This window comes from Emydura macquarii, unplaced genomic scaffold, assembly GCF_026122565.2.
Source record: "Emydura macquarii macquarii isolate MOO-44397 ecotype Brisbane River unplaced genomic scaffold, CSIRO-AGI_Emac_v2 contig_18, whole genome shotgun sequence".
Classification (NCBI taxonomy): domain Eukaryota; kingdom Metazoa; phylum Chordata; order Testudines; family Chelidae; genus Emydura; species Emydura macquarii.
This window is the reverse complement of record NW_027130155.1, coordinates 2554312-2580839: the sequence shown is the minus strand read 5'-3', so window position 1 is coordinate 2580839 and position 26528 is coordinate 2554312. Positions and strand designations below refer to the sequence as shown.

The 26528-nt window shown below is 44.2% G+C and overlaps 1 long non-coding RNA gene across 1 annotated transcript in view; it reads left to right on the top strand.

Annotated features, from left to right (window-relative positions):
* The window catches only part of LOC137145856 (uncharacterized), a 32927-nt gene extending 11364 nt beyond the window's left edge, over positions 1–21563 (top strand). The window contains exon 4 of the long non-coding RNA XR_010917831.1: positions 21462–21563. This is a non-coding gene — a long non-coding RNA (uncharacterized lncRNA). The remainder of the gene's footprint in view (positions 1–21461) is intronic.
* Positions 21564–26528: the final 4965 nt, after the last annotated feature.

The following is a 26528-nucleotide window of genomic DNA, read 5'->3' as shown; positions in this document are numbered from 1 at the left end:
GGGACATGGTCAGTGACTACAGCTGACTCACTGTTGCATGTATGGTTTGTTAAATTCCCCCCTGAAGGTGGATTTGGAGAGTAAGCAGGAGGGCAGATCTGGATTGAACAGTCCTTGCTGAAGACATGTTGTGCTACTATATCTTCTCAAGGCCATACACAAGAAGAAGTGAGCTTGATTCCTCATGGTGCCAGACATTTACTTCCTATTGCAGCTACTTTTACTTCTGCTCCAGTTCTTAGTCACAAGCTTGGCATTGCTTTCCTGAATAAGTCTTGAGTAGCAGATGAAAAGAAATCTGAGACTTTGTATATAACCTTGATTCTTCTATCTCTTGTGCACACATCTGGAGGACAAGCAGTAAACTAGGTGTTCTGAAGCACTAGAAAAAGGCAGAGTAAAGCTCACTCTGCTTTTCCTGAAACTGTAACCCTGATCTAGCGTGTAATGAATCATTGTACTGCTGTTTATAGTACACATGGTCTCAAGAGCCAAGACTAATCCCATGCACTGTCAATAATTCTGCTCAGGGATTCTGAAGAGAATGCAACCCCTGGAAAGATCTTTTTCCCACCAGGCTGTCCTTTCCATGACAGGGGGAGAGTCCCCACCAGTTTGCATTACTTATCTGTCATAGGTGAAACTGTGTGGTTTGGACTGGGACACTTTATTATGCTCAGTATCCAGTGACAAAGCACAGGAATTCATCTCTAGCTGTGAGCATGGCAAACCTTGATCAAGAAATGTTGGGCAGCGGGATCAACAAATCAGAGTAAGAACCAGGTCTTCTAAGGACAGAAGTTATTTCCTCTGAATACGCTGCCATCTGGCTATGGCTTAAAGTGTTAGCAAAGCTCTTTTCTCTTTCTCTTCATTCGCTATGCACAAGTCCTCCAGTGTGCTGGGCCGATACATGGCCAGATGACTCTGTGTCTTGTGGCTGGATCTGGGGATTTGGCAACCAGATGTTTCTGCTGCTGGTCACGCATCACCTGGATATTCATGCTGCTATATTGTTTAACTTTCCAGTGTAGCTCTTCCCCTGTGTGAACAGTTCACATTCCTTGGCACATTGGTAAAGCACAAGCTGTAAGATTCCTGCTCTGCGCACTTCCATCTCTGGCATTGGGGCAGTGTCTGCTTAGCATACTGAGCACGCCTTGCCTTCGGGAACAAATGTGTGACATGAGACAATGCCTAATGCTCTGACTATTGCAGAGTGCTGTGGCACTAGGGTTTGGCCAAGAGTCCCAAAACAAATTAACACTACCAGTTTTCAGGGCTGAAAGAAGATTGTGTCTCTGTAGTTACATTGGGTGACCCACAGTCCCAATAACAGTCACATTCCAGTCTTACACTGATACGTTCTGGTTTCAGACTGCAAACATCAGAACATGACAGTCTCACTGATTTGTGGAATTAGGTCAAGATGAGTCTCGACAACTTCTCATAGCTGGCACCAAGCTAGTTTCACCCCTGACAACTTCTCTGCAGGGTCTTGTATAGTTTGCTGCCTGCGAGGATTTCATAGGAACTTAATCTTTACCTTGCTACCATCCACTCATCACACACAGCTGGCAAACAGCCTAGCTTACCTTTTCCATGCTATACCGCAACACCAATTATGGCCACCAATCAGGAACAGGGGATTCCCTGTTTAAAAAAAACAGGCAGACACTTGCTGGCCCTCCACTGCACCTCAGCAGAGTCTAAGCTTTCTGGCAGTGTTTCCCAAGCTGGGGAATTGGCCAAACCACTACGAAAGTGGACAGCCTACAGCAACAACAGCCAGCAGAGGCAGCTCTTGTTCAAGGACCCTCCTCCTTCCCTCTGACCAGAAAGTGTTGAGACTGAGTAAGTTAAACTATGCGCTCAAGTGCTACAGCGATGAGGGTCATGTAAGTAAAGTATATGGTGGTGGTGGTGGATATAACCTAGCAGTTGATATTCAACTACAGTGGGCAGAGCTTGTCCTCTGATAGACACCGGCAGTTCTCACTGATGCTAATGGAGGTTGCATGTGAGGCAGAACTTGGCCATATCTATGTCCAATAAATCATAATGAAACAGATGTGGGAGCTTAATGTCAGTGTTTAACTTTTTGAAAAACAATGGTTAAATCCTCATAGGCCGATGCTGGTTGATTAACATTTTATGGGTTTATTATTGGCATGTATCCAGGGGAATCTTTGCACCTACACACTCTTGCTTTCTGATCTTTGATCTAAACGGTTGAGCTTTTATGGCCAATTAAAAAGCTGTGCTTTGTCACTTGTACAGCACTGAAACTGCCCTGTGAAATTAATATCTTCAAAAAGTTGCTCACATTCCAGTAACTTTTACATGCAAGGAGCATTTAAAAGCACAAATTGACTGATGTTAACCTTAGAAATATCCTCTTTTTTTGTTCACTTTGCAATGTGAACGAGAGGTCTATATTTAGGGACTTGTGTTTATAACATCACCATGACAACATAACAGGTAATATTATTACAAGTAGGCTATAGACAATTCTCTTTTCAGATCCCCAGGCACATTTTGATAATGATCTGTAGTTCTCCCTTCCTGTACATGTATCTAGGAAGAGCTGAATAGTGATGTCCCAATCCACTGTGCAGATCTGAGTGGAAAATTTTGCCTTAAAGTTAACTTCCATGATTCTCAGGCCTTGGTTTATTTTTTTAAAATTGTGATTTAGTGGGACCCAATCATGCCAACGTTTCATATACTTTTTTTGTTTGTTTAAATTCCTTAACTGTGCTCTAGTATTAACACCTGGATTGTGAATAAACCAATTTAAATCTAATTCACTATACCTTTCACTGTTTACATTGTGATAGCCTGCATATACATGCAGCTTGGATAGTGAAAACAGATTTATCAATTTCAGTTCTGTTCGGTCACTTTCATTTTCTGGCATTCAGGTATTACCAGCTTGCCTCAATAATAGGGTTGCAAGAAAATGTGATTCCTTACACACACACATTTTCCACTGGACATTTTTATTGATTTTTGTGTTTCTTTTTAGATATTGGGATTAAATGAAACAATTGACTAAATACTGAAGGAGGAGTTGGATATGTAATGCATGTTCAGGTAGAAAGAGTTATGTACGCTGTCACTTGGGCTCAGAGCTGACTGCACCTGCAGTTGCTTAGGGATGCAGAATTAGAAGCAATTAAAAACAATTAGCCCTAAGCAAGTCCATGATTTAATAAAACAGAAAGATGATGTGAAATTTTTGAAGAACATATCATACACTAACCGTCCTCCTAACATCCTTGTCCTCTCTCCCTTCCCCTCATATAACAGCAAAATCAGCAGGGTTCCTGGAGTATTAAAGGTATGTTCCTTTGCTGCTGCTCTTTTTGCCGTCCTAGGAGGACCCTTTGTATGCTTCTTCCTCCCCCTACCCCACTCCAGGGAAAATAATCTAGTCTCGCATGCACTGCACTTCCCCCATAGCCTCTCTCCAGAGGGTGCTGGATGAGGGGAAACTATGGAGAGATTCTCTACCTTTGATTCAGATATGCTACTTAGCTAAATGTGCAGCATTCTATGCTATGTCTTGGCATCTTGGGCCAAATTCACCCCAACATAATGAGTTGTGACTTCAGTGATGTGGCCACAGTTAACACCAAGGGTGAAGCTAGCCCCAGTTATCATTAGGTGTGGAATGTGCCGGATGCTTTGAGCATCAGTGTAAATTATGTCCATTAGCATTACATCTCTTCTGGCAGTAATAACTCCAAGGATTCCAACTAGTGAGTCATGATATTTCTCTATAAAAATCTTGTGAATTATTCCTGATCAAGATGAGTACTCTCCTACAGTTCAGTGATTTATACATATAATTTACAGCCCATTCTTCAAAGCAAGCTGATACTTATTCACCTTTAAAGTGATCAGACAGGCAACTCAGGTGACTTTGTTTAGTGGGAAAAGGCAGGATGTGGCCATGGATATTTAAATAGGAATTAAGGGCATATCCTATGGAGATTTCACAAAAGGAAATTGAATCCATACACAGATGTATGTGGGTGGGCTGGTAGGATGCTTGCTAGAACTGGTTGTAAGGGAGCAGCAGCAACTCAGTAGTCGCCCATGGGCTGGTTACAATTTATTCCCATCCATTAAAATATTAGTGTCCCTGCAACAAATAAAACCAAGCCTCAGCTAAGTTTTTCTTCCCTATGGACTTCCATAGTGGACGATTGTGCACCCGTAGCTTGAGAGTGCGAAGTGCTGAGGGTCCTAAACAGGAGCCAGAATGCTCAGCCCCTCCGAGGAGAAGCTCGGGAAGATTGCGCCCAGCTCTCCCATATACACGCTTTGGGGCTTGCTTCTTAGGAAAAACCGCTCATTGCCACAAGGAAGGAAAGAAAAAAGCCTGTCAAGAAGCTTAAATAACAGCCATGAAGCCTGAAATTAAACTTATACCATAGTTCCATTGTATACTGAAGAGTGTTAGGAACCCCCCAGTCCTTTCAGTTCTTAGTTCGCTGACAGAAGCAGCAGTCCAGAGTCCAGCAGCAGGCAATACAACAGGTTTATCGGGATCTTTTCAAGCAAGCATCTATTAGGACCCCCCCCAGTCCTTTACACCAATAAATCTTTTCCCCATCTTCCTATTTTACCTCAGTTTTATAATGTATCTTAACCAATCATTTCTTTAACAATATTACAAGACGATTCTTTAACCAATCCTAACATACTGTAACATAACTCTTTAACCAATCAGATCCCACCACCTTAATTGATCACCCTTAGTTATGCAACAGACAGAAACAATCAAAGAACTAGACAGAAATCATTCAAATAGATAATAGAGAATTGGGTACTATAAAGACAAAACAATAAGGAGTGTAGATTTTACAACCACAACTGTTGATAAGCAATTCTTTTGCCAGACAGATTGCTATCAAACCAAGTTGCCTTTAAACATTCTATGATCTTTTCTTTATCTGGAGGTGTTAGACTGGATCACTGTCTTAACAGCCAGATATTAGATGTCATGTTGGAATGTGCCTATGTGACTGCACACTTCCCAGCTTATGGCCGCCACTTCTGCATCTGAGCCAAAGTACAAGGCCTCAGACTGTCACAGTGAGAGAAGGCCTGTGGTTTGATTCTTTGTTCTATACCCCTATAACCAGCTAAATGATAAGGATATGCTTACAAAACATGGGCCTTTACAGGCAGGCCTGAATATCTATATTCTATATACTAACAGAGAGCAAGTTTTTTTGAAGTGTTTAGTGTATCCGTTGTTAATTTAGATAGAAGGAGGGATGGGAGGGCTCATTTTGCCAAATTATGCCCATTCAAAATCATAGTCAGGTCTCCTGAAATCCACGCCTTGCTGCAGAATTGGGCTCCAGAAACCACGCTTTCATTTTAAAAAATTAAATTTTCCATCCCACTTGGCTACAAAACCTTGAAAATGCAAAAACGTAACTGATGCTATGTTGTCTTCCTAAGTCTGCAGACGGCTTGAAACAATAGCTCAGATATGTGAATTTGCCCCATTCCTCTTAGTGGATTAACTCTGAAGTCTAAAGATGACCATTTAAATATCAGCATTAACTATTTCAGTGATGATATTCCAGCAGAAACATCCCATTAATGTGCTTACCCCAAACAGCCACCACAGGTATCCAAAGTCCCAAATGTCTCTCCTCCCAGACCTCCAGCTGCCAAAACCTCCAGCTTCTTGCCCAAGAGACTTTGTGTGCTGCTGTTATGCGTTGTCACTACTGAAATCATTGACATGTCAGAAACAAAATGTGAAGACAGCATAAAAAAACAGAAACTAATATAAAGTTAACACAGGTTACTGTATGGATTGTAGTTTTTTCTCATATTTAATCCAACGGGGACTGACTGCTACTGTTCATAGAGTGCCTTACACTTCCTCTCATTGGTCCCCTACTGTAATACAAATAATAAATACATAATATCAGTTTGTGGCCTAAATAGTCCAAAAGTAGCTAGACATTTTGGGTGCCCAAGCTTGAGACACTTTAAAGACTTCTGATTTTTAGACCGTACTAAGCATTTACTGTCTGCAAGTCAAATCCCTTTAAGGTGCCTCAACTTGGACACCCCAAAATGGAGGCACTTAAAATCACTAAGTCACTTGAAAATATAAGCCTCCATTTAAAAGGGACGAATCTGTTGTGGGATCTCCCGCCTGCCCCCCCTGAGAATTGCCGAATTGAGCAATCTTGGGGAGGCAAATCAGCCTGCTTGGCACGGAGTGTGCAGGAGGGGCCATCAGCATGGTTTTGACAGCTAGTGCAGAATTCAAAACCGTGGCAGCTCCAGTTGGCAGCCACCTGAGTTCTGAGCTGCTGTATATTTTTCTAAATATTTTCTTCCTCTGGCAGCCCTGGAAGCAGGAGAAAAGTGACTCTCAAACAAGACTCTTTATTGTTTGCATAGCATGGACTCCCACTTAGCTAGAAAAACATGTTCTTTATTATTTTCCTTGGAAAATGATGGTTTAAATTAAAAAGAAAAATGTTTAGCAAAAGTCAGAAAGAAAGCACCCCTGAATTCTTCTGCCCCTAGGACTAGCCCTTGAGATAGACATTGAGTTAAAAATGTCAAGTAATAAAATTCAAAAAACCTGTTTAAGATTATATCAGCTGGGTGACATTCAGCCGCCAGCTCCAGGGCCATGGAAAGGCCCCAGCACTGCTGTGACAGTCCTATCAGGCAGGAGGCTTGAGTAGCAGCAGAATAAGGACAAGGGGGGTCTCTACATCCCTGCGCAGAGTGGAGTGGGATTCTGGCCAGTTGTGCATAGCCCTGTGGAAAGGACAAGTTGGAGGTGAGAGGCACAGCCGTTGCCTCTGTCGTTACTGCTGCAGTAGGTGATGGATCTGTGTGGTCATTCTTCTAGCTGAAACTAGCAGAACAGAAGGGTGGCTCAGGAGCTGGGCCAGTCCCTGCTTGTGAATTGGAGTGGATTCCACTCTCCTTCAGTCCCCACCTGCCCTCACTACTCCCTATACAAAGCCAGTTTGCTGCAGCTCTGTATGGGCCGGCCCTGCTGGTGAATTTTATTATAGCAGAAAATGTGGAACTTTAAAGTGATAGATCACTACATTTAAAGAGGCTTTTCACAGGACCTTGCTAGAGTTCAGGGGCCTGTGTGCTTCTGCAGAAGGAGATGGCAAACACTGAAGGCGCAGCAGGGACTGGAGTTCTTGGCAGATGAGTAAATCCGGAAATGACTTTTCAGATGTATTTATTGGTGACTTTTCAAAGACTTTCTGCTCTGAAAAAATAAAAGCTTCTTGCTTGACAGATTGGCTTCCTGAGCATATTCCGAACTGGGGACAAAAAGAAGAGCTTACTGCTTTCTACTCCTGCTAGCACCACCGGAGCCCACGGAGCTTAGAATGAGCTGGATTCTTTTCCTTTTTGTGCATCGATAAAATACCTGAACAGGCTCCAGTTACTTATATCTGTGCAAATCCACTGAAGACAAATGAGGCTGCACAAGTGTCTTTTGGTAGCAGAACCTTTATTACTGGCCATGTGTAAGAAGGAAAGCACCCAGCTTGACTAGTCCCAGGTTGGCAGATGTGGGGTGGGGGAGAATTTCACTTGTCAGCTCCATATAGCTGATGTGGAAATCACTGGAGACAATAAACACAGATTGCCACAATGCCATTTAATAGCTGCTTTTCAGAGCTGAATGGCATTCTTTCTCCACATGCTGTTCTGATTTAGGACCTTAAATATTCTTCATCATTTTAAAACGTGATAGTTTTCATCTTATCCCTGATTTGAAAGATGGCCTAAAGGGAGCATCTGGCTTCATCTGAACTACCTGGGGACAATTGCCCTGACTGAGACCCATTATCCACACACTGTCGCTATACAAAAGCAGTAGGACATTTCAAGAAATAAGTTTGTACAGCAATTGCTGAACATCTTGGGGAAGTAGGACAACGTGCCGGCATGTGTGTGGATAGGCTGGTAAAATACAATTGCACATCCTGCATGGTCCAGTGAGTAGGGCACTAGCCTGGAAGTTAGGAGACCTAGGTCCTATTCCCAGTTGTGCTACTGACCTGCTGTTTGACCTTGGCTGAGTCACGTCATCTCACTGGGCCTCTGTTTCCCTTCCTACCCTTTGTCTGTCTTGGCTATTTAGAATGTAATCTCTGGGCTAGGGACTTTCTCTGACTGTTTGTAGTGCCTAGCACAATGCGGTCCTGATCTCTGTAGGGGCCTCTAGGGAGGGATCTTTGCTTTTATATTGAGCAGCATGCTTTCCATGTTCATAGTGGGAGGCAGGGTGGCGTGATGCATCATTTTTAGGTAACCTTTCCTCTGGCATTGGAATGTGCAAGATCTGCATCAATAACTGGAGGACAAGTCAGGCTTAGTCAGGCAGGGTGTGTATGTTTGTAAATGGCAATACTTTAAATGTGCATTGAATTTAAATTTAATAAGACTCATTAATTAAATATCAACTGATTATTAAGAACAGCTTGATTGCAGATTAAGCTCTAGGAAAGAGACAAGCATCAGCACTTAGCTAAACAAGAGCTGTTCTTGATTAGGGCTGTGAGAACTTGTGAAAATCACCCTTCCTCTGTGTGCAGACTCTCTTCCAAAGAAAACTATCCTCTTAGTTCTGCTGGTTTCTTCTGCTTAATCTGGAACTCTTGTGCTGGCAAGAAGGGGGGGAGGGAGGGAGGCTGTGAAAAGGCTGCGTGTCTCTGGCAGAATTGTGCCTCATCGGTACATAGGTTCTTGGTCACCTAATGGCATTCATTTAAATCACAATTACTGTCTGTTAAATCTGACATTAAGAATGGATTTGGAGACCATTAACGTAAGGTGTTGCCAACTGCTCTCACGCTCTGCATACTGAGCTAGTTCGCATATTTAGCACACATTGGGTTAAATCCTGACTTTAAGCTCAGTATTGAGCACCCCAAGGGTTGTGGAAGAAGTCATGACTGTGCCAGGACGACCACAGTTAGTAGGGTGTCTTGCTACATGTGATGCTTCCTAAGGGTACCAAGGGTTGTGAGGCACCTCGCTAACACTTGCCTTGGCATGAGGTGTCAGCTCCTTAACTCCACTGGCCACAAGCCACCCAAACGCTCCCCCTAGGCCTGGGCAGCCTGCCTCTTTATAAGTTCGTAATAGGCACACCCACGCCCTCCAAGGATCTCCCTGGAGTGTCCAACCCCTGGTCCACTGGATGCTCACAGTATTCACAGATTTGCTGCTTCCAAAGAAGCTGCCCAGTTTGCCAGTTCTACCTCAGATCACCGCTCCACTTAGCACAGAGCACTTAGATGCATTTGTAGTGAAAACAAGTTCATTTTAACTAAGTATGAAGATTCCAGTAGCAGTGAGTAGAAGTATTGGGAACCAGTGGTTACATATCAAATAAAAGCATAGCACACATTCTAGAACCTAGACATACTTAACTAGGTACTTTCCTGTCTTAGAGAGCAATGCTCACACAAAGTCTTTGGCTGTGATCTTCTGCTCAGGGACTAAGCATCAAGAGACCTAAATGTTCTTCCTAGCTTTGTCACTAACCTGCTGTTTGACCTTGGCTGAGTCACTTCACCTCATCAGACCTCATTTTCCCCTCCCCCCTTTGCCTGTCTTGTCTATTTAGACTGTAATCTCTTTGGGGCTGGGACTCTTTCTGTGTCTGTACGAGCCTGGCACAATGGGGTTCTTGTCCCTCATGGTGTCAGTTTGCCTCTTCAGAGAAAGAACCCAGGTGTCTGTTTGTACCCCTACGTATATGAGAACAAGTCATTGTCCTTATTCATTAACAGGACGCTGTTCCCGACAACCTCCCCGCTCCTGGCCCGATGGTGGTTTTTCCCTGTATATGCCTTTCTTGTAGCTTTTACAATTTCTTAATCAGCATCTAGCTCAGTATGCAAACAGGCACACAGTGTGAGGCACACAATGAACCGAGAGGGACATAAGCATCTGTTACTCCCTGCCTGAAAGGAACCTGTCTGAGACATGTCTCAGAACATAAGACTTAGTATAGACACACAACTCCTTAAATATTATCTGTACACACATTTCACAATGATTATGACGACCAGTGGGCCACTAGCTCTCGGCTGAGACTCCATATGCCACCGTTTTCTGAATTATTATGCATGTATCCGACCTAGGGGATCTGTGTAAAACTCTATATGCAACCCCTGTACCCTCTGCCAGTTGGCACCAAGCGGCCCAGTAGCAAAACTATGATTGCCTTCTGTGTGAGTGTGTTGAGTGTCTCCTTACCCCCTTTGCACCTAACATGCACCCAGTTCCAATACCAACCCAGTCATAGTTTGGATCTCTGCTACTGAAAGAGCTAATTGTGGGGTCCTGACTCACACCAATACACTGAGTAACTGTTCAAAGATTTGAGGAAGGAGCCCAAGGCCAACACTTCTAGTTGTGGAACGCAAAGATAATTGGTATCAGGAAATGGCTGCACATTCACTTTGTAGATTACCAGGGCCAATCCTGCTTTCTTTTGAGCACCCAAGCTCCCCAGTCACAGGGAATTCAGGTTCAGACCCCAATCAGCTGTGTAATTGGAACCAATGTAATCCAATGCAAGACAAACACATCCACAGTCAGCTCAGATAAATCACTCTTTACCATAATTTGTTCTCCTGCAGATTGCACATGACACATTGTTTACCCATCTATACATAGTTTTTGTTGAACAGTGATCACAGGGCAAAACCAAAATGGGATATTACCAAAGAGTTGTCAAAACAGCTCTGAAGTTGAACTACATGTATATGGATTAGCTCTGCCTCCAGCCTGCTTAAATTATAGCTTGCACACCTGCAATTTTTGGTAACTGTTCTAATGTATTTCTTTGTGTGCAGGCATTAGAGCACCAAAGCTCCCGCTAGCACCACATGCTGATGCTTTGTTCTCAGATACTGATTTATCCTTCCCAAACACCCCCCCCACTCCCCCGCCAACCTGTGGCCTGCTATGCACAAAGCCTCATGTGGCCTTTCTATGGCACTTGCACGCAGGGGTATGACATTAGCATGCGGAGGGAAAAAACAGGCTACTTATCATGGGAGCTCCATAGGAAATAGTTGTGGTGAGGAATCAGTGAAGTGCGTGCAACAGCTGTTAATACTTTGTGATGCCCTGTGTCAGGTCAGAATGAACTGCATTGTCTTGGGCCAAATTTTGAAATACGGATGCCTAAAATTGTAGCTAAATCCTCAATGGGTGACACTGTGTCTAAGATGTCACTGATGCACAATTGTCCGGCACAAACATGGCTTTGTGCGTACGTGTTTGTGCCGGACAATTGTGCATCAGTGACAACTTAGACACAGTGTCACCCATTGAGGGTTTAGCACAGGCGCCAGGTATACACAGCTTTCCCTAGCTACACATAGCTGTAGCAGGTTCGCGCAGGCCCCCCTGCAGATCAGGTTCTCTGCGCCCACAAACCACGCACGAACGTCAGCTTCTTATTCCCACCAGCGCTCTTTATTTACAAACGTATCCCCCACCATCTACTAATATACACTCCAGCCTAACAGCCCCAGGGGCCTCACTGCTCCAACCAGGGGTCAAGGGAAGCTCGCTTTCTGCTGGGTGTTTGCTCCTCCCTATACTTCCTTCCTGGGAGCCTTTATGGCGCCTGGCTTAAGGAGCCCAGCAGCTGCTTCCGCTCCCCCTCCCCCTCCCCTGACCTGTGCAGAGTTTAGTAAGCTTTCTTCCCATTCCTTTTAATCAGGGCACCAGTGGCAGGGAGCTGAATCAGCCTGACTGCTCCCAGCACCCTGTCACAATCGCACAGCACCAAATGCAGGTGTCTCCTGTTCCTAGCAGCCTTCGTTGGAAAACGAAGATTTTTTATGAGGTTCCTCTCTGTGGAAATCACGGGAAACAATATGCTGTGAGGCACATCTCATTGATTTCCTCCAGACTCTCATCAATTTCTCTCTGCAGGGATTTCTTCCTTTTCAAAGGTCTCCTCTCTGCCCCATGTGATATATGATATGGCACATCCCATCATTCAGTGCACTTGACTGTAATGCTGACTACAGAGCATTTTTGCAAGTCTCCTATTCATGCTGCCTTTCATCCTGTAACACTTAACATCCTTGTAGATCTTAGCCTATGTAAAATGTAAGGCAGATTTGTCTCCTCCCTGAGATGAAAGGCCTTCGAGCTCCCATTCTTTCATAATGCAAATTTCTAGGACCAGATTCTAATCTCAGCTGTGTGTCTTGTGTTGCAGCATGACTTTAAACAAAACTCCCTCCTGTGTCCCCTTAGCGTGGACAATCTCTGACGTTTATTAGCTACTCAACAAACTGGCTCTAAATTAGGTTTAATTAAAACCGTTGGATTGAAGGGGTCTGCTCAATTTGCAGTCACCTGTTGGTTGTGACTCATCTAGTCTCAAGGAGCATCTAAGATGAAAAGGAAGTGTCAGATAGGGCCAAATTCTATTCATTTTACTCATGTGAGTAGTCCCACTGAAATGCGGGTACTATGGGTAAAATGAGAAGGATTTGGTCTCTAAATCATAGATTCCAAGGCCAGAGGGGATCAATGAGATCATTTAGTCTGACTTCCTGTGTAACACAGGCCATAGAAATTCCCCAAGATGATTCCTAGATCAGATCTTTTAGAAAAACATCCAATCTTGATTTTAAAATTGTCAGTGATAGAGAATCCACCATGGCTCTTGGTAAATTGTTCCAATAGCTAATTACTCTCACGGTTACAAACGTATGTCTTATTTCCAGTCTGAATTTGTCTAGCTCAACTTCCAGCCATAGAAAACCAGACTGAAGAGCCAGTTATTAGACATTTGTCCTCCATGTAGGTGCTTATATATAGTAATCAAGTCAGCCCTCAACCTTCTCTGTTAAGCTAAATCAGGGGTTCTCACATTTTTTTGCTGGGACCCCCTTTGAAAAAATGTCAGGCTGTGATGACCCCCCACACCTCCTGCTCCCACATACCATGCCATCCTTACTTCTCTACTGCTGTTGGTGGCAGCACTGCTTTCAGAGCTGGGTGGCCAGCCAGTACCCACCACTTTCCAGCCACCCACTTCTAAAGAAGAAGGCTAGCAATACAGCAACCCCCCTACAATAGGCATCTGATACCCTTTCGGATCGGGTCACCTAGTTTGAGAAACACTGAGCTAAATAGATTGAGCTCCATGAGTCTGTCACTCCAAGGCATGGTTTCCAACCCTTTAATCATTCTCTTCTGAACCCTCTCCAATTTATCACCATCCTTCAGGAATTGTGGACACCAGAACTGGATACAGTATTGCAACAGCCTCCTTCCCAGTGCCAACTTGAGATTCCCGTGTTCATGCATTCCAGGATCGCATTAGCTCTTTTGGCCATAGCATCACGCTAGGAGCTCATGTTCAGCTGATTATCTACCAAGACCAACAATTTTTTTTCAGAGTCACTGTTCCCCAGGATAGTGCTCCATCCTGTAGGTATGGCCTTTGTTCCCAGATGTAAATATTTACATTTAGCCATATTAAAATGCATATTGTTTGCGCCCAGTTTACCAAGAGATGCAGATTGCTCTGAATCAGTGACCTGTCCTCTTCATGATTTACAACTTCCCCAATTTCTGTGTCATCTGCAAACTTTATAAGTATAAATTCATAAGTATATGTGACGTGTATCATTCTGATCCAGCCAGAAAGCTGAGACCTCACTCTCTGCAGCATTTTGCTTTGTGTAGAAAACTCAAATGTGAAGGAGTTAGAAACATCCCTTTTTGAGGTTATGTTTAACCAGGTTTTGCGTGCACACCCCAGCCTGCACAGTTGAAGCGTGAGGAACTCAAGTAGCAATGTGGCTAATAAACTCTAAGCTGACATTTCGTGGATAGGAAATAGGGGATATGAAGACTCGATCCAAAAGTAATCAAGGCAATTCTAGAAATTCCCTGTGGTTGGAAAGTAAAATGTACCCAAAAAAGTACATAAAAGTGGAGTTAATGAGCCCTTCCTCTCTTTTGTGACTCATAACACTTAAGGCTAAATGGTCCCCATTGTCTGAAACAAGTCATACTGTTTCTTACCCCTGACAAATCCAATAGTTCTTTTATAAAGACCGTGTAGCAATTTGCTGCTGGTGAGAAATGTTAATGTAACAGATGCTGTTTCATGTGCCTGTTTCATGTAGGTGTCTGCTTTCTCTAATACTGCTGTCACCCTGTCCTTTCTCACCACCTGTCCTTAGGGGATTACTCATCCCACTGATAAATGAACACTTTACCTTCAGGGTGAAGTAGTGGTAGTGTTCATCAGAAGCCTTACATGTCAGCAACAATGCATCTTCTGGGGAGAAACTCCTGGATACATGGGACAGCAGCAGAGGTACATGTTTTGCCTCATATTCCTGGTGCATTATGCAGTGGTGAACAGATATGTATCTGCCTTGAGTGTAGGGAATTTGTTATGGCATGCAATGCGTTACAATTTAAAAGGTGACTGTACTGGCATCTTTTACATACACGGGGGTGTACATATTACAGTCCAGCTACTGTATATGGGTTGCCCAAAACCTATTTTGTGTCCGGTCGTGCCTGAGGATACAGCCCTGTATGGACTAGGAAAACAGGGTGTTTCTGAAAGGGTTCTAGCTAACATGTTTTCAAACAGAATTTAACACTTTTAAAAGCATATTAGCTGATCCGTACAGTCAGTAATGGTCAACTAACAATGTTTTTACTAGTCTAGACTGGGCCAGTGAGGTGTGATAGGAGATACTGAGAACTTTTTCAGACACACTGGATCTCCAAATGCTGCCTTGTACAGACAGATAAATAAGACATTTTGAAATGGGAGCTGTGATACAGAATCAGGAAAAATGATCTCATGTCATCACTCAGGGAACGAAAGTTCCATTTCTATTTATCTCAGCTGCATTAGTAGGAGTATTGCCAGCAGATCGAGGGAAGTGATTATTCCCCTCAATTCGGCACTGGTGAGGCCACATTTGGAGTATTGTGTCCAGTTTTGGGCCCCCCTCTACAGAAAGGATGTGGAAAAATTGGAGAGAGTCCAGAGGAGGGCAACAAAAACGATTAGGGGGTTGGAGTACATGACTTATGAGGAGAGGCTGAGGGAACTAGGCTTGTTTAGTCTGCAGAAGAGAAGACTGAGGGGGAATTTGATAGCAGCCTTTAACTACCTGAAGGGGGGTTCCAGGGAGGATGGAACTAGGCTGTTCTCAGTGGTGGCAGATGACAGAAGTAGGAGCAGTGGTCTCAAGTTGCAGTGTGTGAGGTTTAGATTGGATATTAGGAAAAGCTTTTTCACTAGGAGGGTGGTGAAGCCCTGGAATGGGTTACCTAGGGAGGTGGTGAAATCGCTATCATTAGAGGTTTTTAAGGTGAGGCTGGACAAAACCCTGGCTAGGATGGTTTAGTTGGGATTGGTCCTGCTTTGAGCAGGGGGTTGGACTAGATACATCCTGAGGTCCCTTCCAACCCTAATCTTCTAGGATTCTACAATTCTCTAGGTGACTGATTAGGGAGGTAATAGAAGTGGACACTGTGGCCTCTAGCCTCTCGCTCACTGGGGAGTGGCAGGAATGTTTAGGAGAATGAAAGACACAAACAGTCTCAGGCTCCTCCATCACTTCTCTCATTCTACCAGTGGGAGCAAAGGGCTTCTCCTTCCCGTCTGAGCTGCTGCAGAAGAATCTGAGGAAAATTCTAGAGTAACTTTTCTCTAGAAGTGGGTTTAGAATGCGTAAGCACATTTGTCTAACAAGAGTTGCTTAGGACAGCTTTGGCTTCACCTTTTAAGTGTCGCGTAACTGCCAACATTTGACTCCTTTTCTTTTTCCCCCTCCAGTGACTAAACCAGTGTCCTGGCGGCTGCTTCCACCCTTCTCTTCCCACCACCTTTATCCCCTGCCCTTTCCCCGTGTTACCTGACCTCTCTGTCCCATGCATGTTCCTCTCCCAGCATCAGGTCAGCTGGTCCCTTCTTCCTGTTCCTTTGCAGCTGCCCCATCTGGGCAACCATGGCTCTAGCTCTTCCTTGCCCTGTGAGTAGCTGAGGGGCGGCTGCAGGGACAGGGGCTGGAGCTGGCTGCTGCTGAGAGAGGAGAATCAGCAGGGGGCAGGGGAGGGATAGAGCTGTGGCTGGAAAAGGAGCAGCTGAGAGGGAAAAGCTGCCACAACACAGCCCCAGGGCACTGTCCAGGACACGAACTCCCCAGGACTGTCCCTGCCGAACTGGGGCTGTCTCTGTAAACAGTATTATTATTATTAGCTCTTCTCCTCGTTCCAAAGATCATTCTTCATTATGAAAATTGCACACAGGCCTTTCCCACTCCCCTCCTGGAAGAGCACAACAGTCCTCCTTGCTAACAGCTCCTGCCTTGGCTGTCCATACTTCCTCTCTGCTGTGCTGTGCAGAGGGCATTTCAGTTATAAATAAATTCCCTGTTCCTCACTTATGCTTCCAATTTTCCCTAGGCAGCACAGGCTGGCCCAGCACAGCTGGGTGACTCCCTCTCTTCCCTCTGCACACAGCTTGTGTTTCCTGCGTGCAGGAGCATGGCTTCCCAACCTGGGGTTGCAAACTGCCCAGTCTCGCCTTATGGCAATATGGCTAGATGGGTGTGTCAGGTCACAGTACGAGACGCTTAGGAGCTGTATTATCTTCGTGGTGAGCAGAGCGGTGTCAAGAAACGTCCTTATTGTGAACAGAACGATGCACAGTGTGAGGTAAAAATGTAAGTAACTGCAGCCTGTGAGTGCCCTGTTCTGCTCCGTTAATTCTGCCCCAGCAACAAGTGTCAGGCTACCAAAGACTGCATCTGGAGTGGACAGGAAGTGTGGCATCTCTACACATCCCGGGAGGCTTCACTCTACAGCACAAGAACCACTTGTGGTATTGGGGACTTTACTGAGCTTCCCAGTCTCGGTATGGTGCTGTGAAGCTTGCGTTATGTGCAGTGGGCTGGATAAAGCAGAGCTCTTGTAAGTGCTGAGTGATCACTGATAATGATCACTGTACTCAAGGGGGTACAAAAAACTCGGATACCTGGGATGATCCTGTGCCATAAAACTGGACAGGTGGCAGGGTGTACTGAGCACCCTGACAGATTTCCCAGGATAGCTGCCTCAAAGAAGAGAGAATCCTGGGAAAACCTGCCCAGTGCCAGTCCTAATCACTGGACATCACATCATTGGTCTCAAGTTTTCTTGCTGTCCCAAGCACCCCATATCAAGGACAAAAATCTTCCCCAGCCATGGAGCTAATCAGGTGATGCTCCCAACATCCAAAGGGAACACAGTAGGTGATATCCAGACCTAGTGGGATCAGAAGTCTTAAAGGGACACTCTCCTATTAAAAATATTTGTGTTCCATAGAGCAGAGGTTCCCAAACTTTTTCTGTCATGCTCCCGTTCGGACACCTTGCTCCGTGTGTGTCCCCATCCCTCCAAGCAGAAACAGCAACTCCATGGATGGCTGCAGTTCAAGAGCCCACCTTAGCCAGGGTGCTCTGCCACTCCCCTGCCTGCAAGCACATTTGGCCTGGCATGTGCCCCAGGAGAAGGCCCCAGCAGCAGACCGACAGCTGGGCTGTGCCCCATGCTCTCAGAACCAACCACTGGCTGTCAGCTTCTTCAGTGGCAGTGTGACTCTGGCACGCAGTCACGAGAGCCTGTACGGGCAAGGAGAAAGCACCTGCCACCAGGACAAGTGCAAACCAGTCTCCCGGAGAGGCAGACTAGCCAGAATGTGCCCCCTCCTCCCCACACCTCCAGCCCAGCAGAAGTGGCAGGAGCTGGAGACCCAGCCAGTGGGAGGAACTCTGCCAGAGGCCCATCCCCTTAGAGAATCAGAGCACAGAATCTTACAGACCTCGTCTGCTGGCCACTCTTGGTGCTTGTTTCCTTTTTTTGTTCATCTCCCAGTGGATACAATGGAAACAGACAGGTCAGCTTCACTTCCATTTACAGGCAGCTTCTAGCCAGCTTCACTTTATGGTTCTCATTTATCCTGAAGGGTATCCACCAACTCACCCCATGCTCCTCAAGGCATCCAAATGCCCAAAGGAGCCTGTGCCTATAGAAGGAATTTGTCCTGTTGAGTTGTTGCCACTTTCCTCCTTAACCCGTGTGAGGCTGGATCTAGGCAACTGACTGAGTTCCTGTGCTCCAACTTGCACTGCTTCTCTTCTGGTCTGCAGGATCTACCCCCCAACCCTTCAGAAGCAGGGAGCAGCCTGGTTGGGGAGCCCCTGGAAGGAACAACCAAGGATCTATCTAATCAATATTTTCAGGTGTGCTGAGCACCCCCCACTCCCACTGAAGACAGTTATTGCTATCTATTAGAGGAATTTACATGGCTCCATCATCATAGTGACTGAGCACCTCACAGCCTTTACTGTATTTACCCTCACAACATCCCAGTAAGTTCAGGAAGTGCTAGTATCCCCAGTTTACAGATGAGGAGCTCAGGAACAGAGACGAAATGCCCAAGAGTCAGGAAGTCTGTGGCAGAACAGGGAATTAAACCTAAGTCTCCCAAGCTAATGTCCTCATCACTGGACCATCCTGCCTCTTTTCAGGGTTGTGAGAACTCTTCGCTCCACTATTCTGAAGTTCAGACCCTAAGTGCTTATAACAAAAAGAGAAAATAAGTGGGAAAAGTCTGTCGCTAAGGGTTGTGGAGCCCTATGGTCATCTTGCAGACATTCTCCCCCTCTGTCTCTCACTTAGCCACTTCTTTTATGGACCTGTGCAAAGGACAGGAACATAACAGCATTACTATAGCTGGAAATGAGCACTGGCTGCCAACTATACAAAGCCTTAAATAGCCTAGAGTCCAACTATCTCAAAGATTCCTCTCCTTCCCTGGCCCACTACACAACCCACAGGCTTGTTAGGAACACTTAAACAAACCATCCCAAAGGGAAGGCTTAAGAGAGAGCTGGCCCCAGGGTGTTCTCGTGGCAAGCTGTAGCCTCAAACTCTCTTCCACCAGGAATTTGCCTATGCCTGGTCACGTTTAGAAAAACCTGTAAGACACTCCTATTTGACCAGGCCTCTGTAGCATGTGCAGTCAAATCTCCACATCTCCATCCACTGTCAATGTCCTCCTTGTGTCTTGAGGGGAATTAAATCCATACCAGGGAACGTTTGTTGCCCTAATACAAGCTATCTAAACTGCACCCTGGATGCTATAGGGAAGGCAGCTATGCAAATATCTGTAATAAACACTCTGGAACTCTTGCCATCTTGCATGAATAGGTACATGAAATGTGAAGTAAAAATCACTATGAATCACTTTGAGGCACAATTATTGAGCATGTACAATAGCCATGTATCAAAGTTTAATATTAATCTTCAGCCAAAGAAGAGAGGAGAGTGAGGCACCAATAGCACTGACCACAGTATGGACTAGCTGCCTGCCAAGTGTAACTTTATTAAATTGAAGCCATTTAAAAAGTATATTAGCACCAAAATAATTGCATTACTTAAAGCAAACAAACCAGGTGTCCCAAGTTTCCAATTCATCCATTCAAACTGAAAATAAGATTTTATAGCAGACACAGTGAAAAGTCTCTGGATTGTAGTAATGAGTAATATAACTATTTCATTCTCATGACCTGCAGCCATATTGTCTAGGCTGTGTGTGATCTCATCACAACCACAAGCTAAGCAGTAACAGCAGCAGTTTGATCAATATTAAGAAGGGAGTCCTCTGAGGAAAACCAAGACTATTGCAGGAAGAAAGGTTGGTAATTCAGTGGGTGGTAGCCTACCTAACTTCTGCATCAGTACAGAACAAATACTCCAGTGTGGTATTAGGGGTACTGGAGGAGCTGTAGAACTTGGCTGATTGTGGGCACTCAAAGTCCCAGAATGAAGATGTTAACCTTCATATCTTGGACAAGCTCCAGCTTAGATATTTACAGTCTGTCCACCTAAAGACCCATGCAGTTTCAACGGCACACAGTGTTCTTCACTTCCAGCCCTAAATGGCTGCCGTGTGCCTTCAAAGATTTGCTGCAGTATATTTGTGAGGTGGACGTGCTTTAGTGGTGGGTGGAGTGATTATTGTATATCAGTCACAAAATTTGGATCCAGACTTCAAATGCCCCAGAGTTCAGACATGTTTGGGTCTGGAATTTTGATTATAAAAGTAGAGGTCATTTGAGACATTAATATCCAGATCTAGGTTTAGAATTCTAATAGCCCTCACATGTAGAAATGTTCAGGTAATGTGCATTCTGTGTACGTATGGTTTGGTTCACCTCTCCATGACACCAGGTTTTATGCGGCTGTAATTGGACCAGTGTAATGGAATCATGAATCAGCACTAGAGTTGGTAAAACATTTTGTAAAGAAAGGCATCTTAGAAATGTAAGCAGTGATATTTCAATATTATACTATTTACTAGTTACTCATTACAAGATAAGTTGTGGGGGGGGGGGGGGGAAGATTAGGGTCCTTTTTTCTGAAAATCCTTGAAAATGAATCAGTACTTTAGTACAAAACAATAGTTCATAGCTCTGAGTAAGCACAATTGGACAGTATTTTCCTTAAAATACCTTCATGGAATTTCTGTCATATCAAATTGCATGAAGGACTTTAGTGGATGTGGGAGGGAATCTTACAACAAATACCCTGATAGAATTTAGTTCCTTATTTCTTTTCCCATGAACCCAACATGTGCTTAGTCAGACTAAATGGCTCCATTCATTCTCATAGCTATGGCGTCTGTGCACAAATTAGTTACTTTCCCATATAGTCCATGGGTCTGATCTTTGAAGTCAATGCAAAAACTCCTATTGACTTTAATGGGTTGGATCAGTCTTTTTTACTGTAATAAATCTTCCATATATTAAACATTCAGTATGTGTAGCAGAGGATAGAAATGAAAATCATGAAAGCTTTCTACAACATTCTAGGGGCCTTTAACTTTTCTAATTCACAAAAATGAACAATTTATTGAGAGCGACATAGTAGTTAGATGATAAATATTGTTTTTTGTATTTAAAAACACACTGTGCATTGTAGCGTGGCTTTCAGGCTCATTTATAACATCAGTTGAAAACTATAAGATATCTGCCACTTGAAACAGTCAAACGAACAATGCTATTGGCAGTCTGGTTTCATAATGGTGACCAGCTGCACTTACTAAACATTCCTGTTTAGTTTTCATCATTTCAAATTTCCAAGATAAGCTCTAAAATGTTGAGACTCCCAAATATGGGCAGAGTCCTTTAGTGAACTTCACTTAACCTTTCACAGTCAAACCCAGTCACATCTGACCCCTATCAACATTGGCTATGAGCCGTTAAAAGCAGGCTAAGTCTTCCTACCACACCACTCTAATAAAGGATTTCCTTGTAAAAAATCTATTGTAAGGGTCTAAGCCAATGTTTTTATTTGCTGTTTAGGTGGTGAAACCTCTTTTTGCAACAGCTGGACATAGCAATCTGTCACAGAACAATATTTGTTGCTGGGTAAAATGTATTGAAAATAAAAATGCACAAGGCAGATTCGGCGATCCTGTTTTTCCCCTCTAAGCACTGTGTATAGCAGGTGTACTTTGTTTAAAATGGCAGCCTTATGTGATCTTACAAAAGGCATCTGAACAGCTGGCCAAAAAGAAAAGAAGTCTGAAGTAGGACAGTTGCTGTTCATCTACTGAATTGTGGGTAACTGATCATGCTTTTGAAGAATAAGACAACAGGGGAAACAGAAGTTCTTTTGCTATCTACAAACTGGGTACAGTGCATGCAAGTACAGTACAGTGTGACTTCTCCAAACCAGTATGTAAATTCCTTCACACTGGAACGAAGAGTGATTACATTTCAGGGTGCCTCGCTCTCACAGCTCTTAGCGTGCTGTGCTGTCCAAAATAGCATAGGAAAGTTTCACACAGCAGACTCCTATGCTGGGAGTGCTTATCTGAGACCATCAAACTCACTTAATGTGGGGCTGCAAAGTGTATTTAAACCAAGATCTACATGGCTTTTCAGAGGGATGAATTTAGGCATCAAGAGCACACAGTGATAGGACTTTACTTTCAGAAATCACAGTAGCTCTATGTAAAAAATGGGAAATGCTTTGAAAAGGAGAGAGTAGAAGCTATGCCAGCTGAACCCTTATCTGAACACACTGGCTTTTCCACTACCCACACACCATAAAGTTTTACCTACAGGTTCATACAAGATAAACTAAAAAATAATCAAGACAATGTGAATGATCAGCAGATTATTAATCTGTATGTTCTAAAATAGTAGAAGCACTTTGTTCTCCCAGAACAAAGGAGAATTCTGAACTGTAAATGTCAAAATAAGGACGTAGCAGCGTATAGCTGCCTGGCTGGAAAGTTATGCATGGGGTCTACATGCTTATTTAAACAAAGTTTCTTGAGGCTCCATCAGTGGCTGACTGTAATTTTTTAAGTAACTACAACTCCAGCTGTACTAGGCGTTTTGTCATTGGACTTGCCATATTGCAACAGGCTAATGGCCCAATTAGTTTGATGCCCTTTGATTCTGCATCATGGTCTGTATATCAATGGTCTGTATATGATGCCCAGTGTATTCTGTAGTCTGTATTTTAGATATTTCTATCATATCTTCTTTCCTTTTATTCTCTTTAGGCCAAATTCTTCTCTGTTATACCCACATAAAGCCATACGCTTCAACTCTTTGGCTACCCTGTTCTGTTACTAAGCTTCATGCAACCTCACTGGTAACAATGGGATTGCACGATGTAATTAAAGTAGAATATGACTTATTTTTCATCTCCCTGTACAGTTGGCCTTTCTCTATCCACTTTCACTGCCTTTCCCTGGACCCTTCTTTTTTGGCTATTAAATGTCCTTTCTCTGATGAGGGGCCAAATTTATCCCTGAAATAAATAAAAAGAAGGTTCAGCTCCACTGCCATTATGTTGTATTTGAATTTAAATAACCAATGCTGAATGTGAAGCTGTAGTCAAGAAATCTTCTTTGGCTTACAAAGTGCATCTAATAACAGTATTGCTAACGGTCTCTGTGCTGTTCTTAATGCACCCCAACATGCTAGTCACTTTTTTGGCGGTCACTGGAAACTGGGCACATGGCTCTGTTGGCTGTCCATAAGGATATTGTGCCTGGCAAGATGGTGGGGGTGGATGGTCATACCACGGGTAAAGGTAGCTGCAGCACCAGATTTAATTAAAGCACAAAATGACTCAGGCTGAGTTCAAACCTCCATGTAAGGGTTAGATCAGCCACTGTTCAAACAAGCTCTCGTAGCTCACAGCAATTGAGGAGGAAAGGAAACAGACCAGCCATGCTTTTTGGCTTCTTCATGCCCCCAGCACAGCTGCTAGGCCTGATTCACCCTGTGAGTGTGGGATGAATGCAGGGTGCTATGCCAGAGGGAAGACCGGCCCTGATGAAGGCAGGAAGCAGAGCCATTGCCCTCATCCCCTGGAAGTTCAGCCAGGGAAGGGCAGCTTTAAACTCTAACAGTGGATCCCTAGGAGCCCCATGCGTGGGAGGCTGCTCAGGAGACCCTAGCTTTGTCTGGCCGACTCCATGCCACAACAAAGGCCTGCAGGAGGCTCACACCCCTCTGAACCATTCCCACCCATTGCTTAACTTCCACTGCTGAGTGCAAGCAGTCTGGGCTTTACTACCAGCTGTGTCATCGGGTAGCTGCTGGCAACTGGTCATAAGCCACGGAGCAAACTCATGCCTGAAGTCAGTGTACTGACATAAGCAATGAATCTGGCCTGAGGAATCTGCCAAGTGATGAGGACAGAATGCTGACAGGCCAAATTGCTGGCAGCAGCTATAGGATCTCTGACTGTCTGAGCCAAGGTTCTTACCTCAGGCTGACCAGGCACCATGTAGAATTCATCCCACCCCTTCCCAGGTGCCTACATTTCTTCCTCAATAATGAATTGTTACAACAATTAAAAGTCAGTGTGTGAGAGCTGTTCAGATTGTTCTTCCAGTACACATTCTCTTGCCCATGTCCTATTGCATTTCATGTGCCATTGTTGTATTGCTCAACCACCTAGCTTTGTTACACTCTTTTTGAACAAATGTCTTCTCTCTTTAACAAATTGCGCCATCTTTGCTCATTTCACCGCTGAGATCATTAATAAATATATTGGACAACACTGCTAGCATGGATCCCCTTTTCAGAACAAGAATGGGCTATTTATCCTCCTTTTTGCTTCCTGTCTCTTAATCAGCATTTAATCTATAACCAGATTTTTCCTTTCACCTGACAGATAGCAAGTTTCATTCACTGGATATACTTTGTATTATCTTTTCACAAGAACTCTAATAGGTTAGGCAGTCAAAACTGAACTCACAAAAACCATGATGGGTTGTTTTAACTGCTTTATTATACCTATTTGGAAGGCGGCATTGTTTGGTGGTTAGAGCAGGAACTGGGAGCCAGACTCTGTGGTTGCTAGTCCTGACTCTAAATATAAACCCTCTGATAGTTTTATGATTAGGTTGTAAATTAGAGCAAGTGCAAACAAAGCTGAAGCCTCCTGTGGAGCCCTTTGATCAGAATCATATCTGCAGGCAGTGGTGCTGGAACAATTTTTACGGTGAGGGTACTGAGAGCCATTGAACAAACTATAAACCCTGTATATGATGGAAACCACTTCAAGCAGACCCCTAGTTCCAGCACCTATGTCTGGAGGGTGCAAGATTTAGCGTAAAACTTCTGTGCATCTGCCCAGCCAGACCATCTGTGGGGATGCAGTTCCACAGAGAGGGAAGAACTTAGGGAACATGTTCAGAACTGCGTGCGGGGCACTGACAGAGTGTTAGGAGAGCTGTGGGTGGAGAATTCCTGTTCAACAGGAGGAGGCAGAACCAGTGATGATAAAGAGGAAGATGTCTTGATTTCCCCCTGGGGTTCAAATTCTTATCACAGACAGCATCAAGCAGTTTACACCCTGCACCACACAGCACTAGAGCATGAACATAGTAAAACTGGCCAGCATTTCAACCTGATCCTGGCAGGGTGGGGCCCTCAGAACACAGGGGACTTCTGCAGCTGCAAGTTTGGCAGCTTGTCTGAACTGGCCTGAGAGTTGAAAACAAGTATCACCCTTCACTGTGAATTACATGTCCTTTGCGTTTGTGTTGCAAATTTTGGTGCTATTTCAACAGACAGCAGGTTTGGGTTTTTGTTGGTTTTTTTCCTCCTTTGCATTTTAGTTATTTCTACCATGCTCTAAACTGAAACAGAGAACATCTTTCCTTGCATGAAGCAGAGGTAAGCAACAGTTCTGCAGGAAGTGAGTCTAGCCACAGCAAATCTGTACTTGTTTTGTGAGGAAAGATGGGAAGAATGAATATTTGCCCCGTGGCATCCATTTCCTGCCTGTTTTCCAAAAGGCAGCTGGAAGACACCCAAGAACACAGATGTATGTACATAGCATAGGTATCCTGCTTACCAGGATGCAAAGGAAAGTCTGTGGGCTTTCCGTACATTTGTAAGGGGGCTGATTTCCCTTCTCCTCCTCCCTAGCCTCTCATCAAAGGAGAATTACCTGAATTCTCTTGTTACGGATTGCCCAACTTCTAAATAACTGCTGAATTTCATGCACAAAATGGGCCCAAGTGGTGAAACATGGATTCTGAATCACAAGAATGAGTCACTGCAACTAAGTGGGCCAGCAAAATGTGTGAGGCCACATCTACAGTTGGAGCTAGAGGTGTGATTCCCAGCTTGAGTAGACATACTTGTGCTAGCTCTCATTCGGCTAGCATGCTAAAAATAGCAGTGTAGCTGTGTAGCACGGGCAGTGGCAAACGGCAGCACAAACTGGCTGCCCAAATACAAGCCTGTGGGTACAATGAGAGCTCAATGAGTGCTCAAGAGGGTACAATGAGAGCTAGCATGTGTATGTCTCCTCCGACTGGGAATCACGCCCCCAGCTCTAAGTGTAGACACACCCTTAGTTTTTTGCAGTACATAGTAACTGAGAGGGAGCCTGGCTAGCTTTTAATAGAGTTTCCAGACAAGATACGTAATAAGTGGCATCTCTAAAGATGCGGGCAAGCCACAATCTTTGTCAGGTCACCATCAAACTCCTTGACCTTTTTGTTAACTGTAGTGGATTTTAACCACTTCCTTGTGAAAGGCTGAATTCCTTGAAGCATGCAACTGTGCGAGATGCATTGGGTCAAATTCCTGGATTTCCACAGAAGTCAATGAAGTTACTCCAGAGAGGAATTTAGCCCATTAGCCTAAGTGAATTGAGTCCCACTTCTGCCCTATGCCAATACAAATTAACTTACTTAAACAATGGCTTATCTAGGAACAAAATTTTTTCTTAAGTTGCACAAATGGCTTCTGTGGGCGTCTTGCTGGAGTAAGAACTACAGAGCTGAGATTTAACAAATAACTGCTAGGTTGTGTGGCCCTGTTGTGCAGAGGCATAGCCTTCTGAAGTGTGCTTACACAACCTCAAACGCTGTGTTCTTTTAC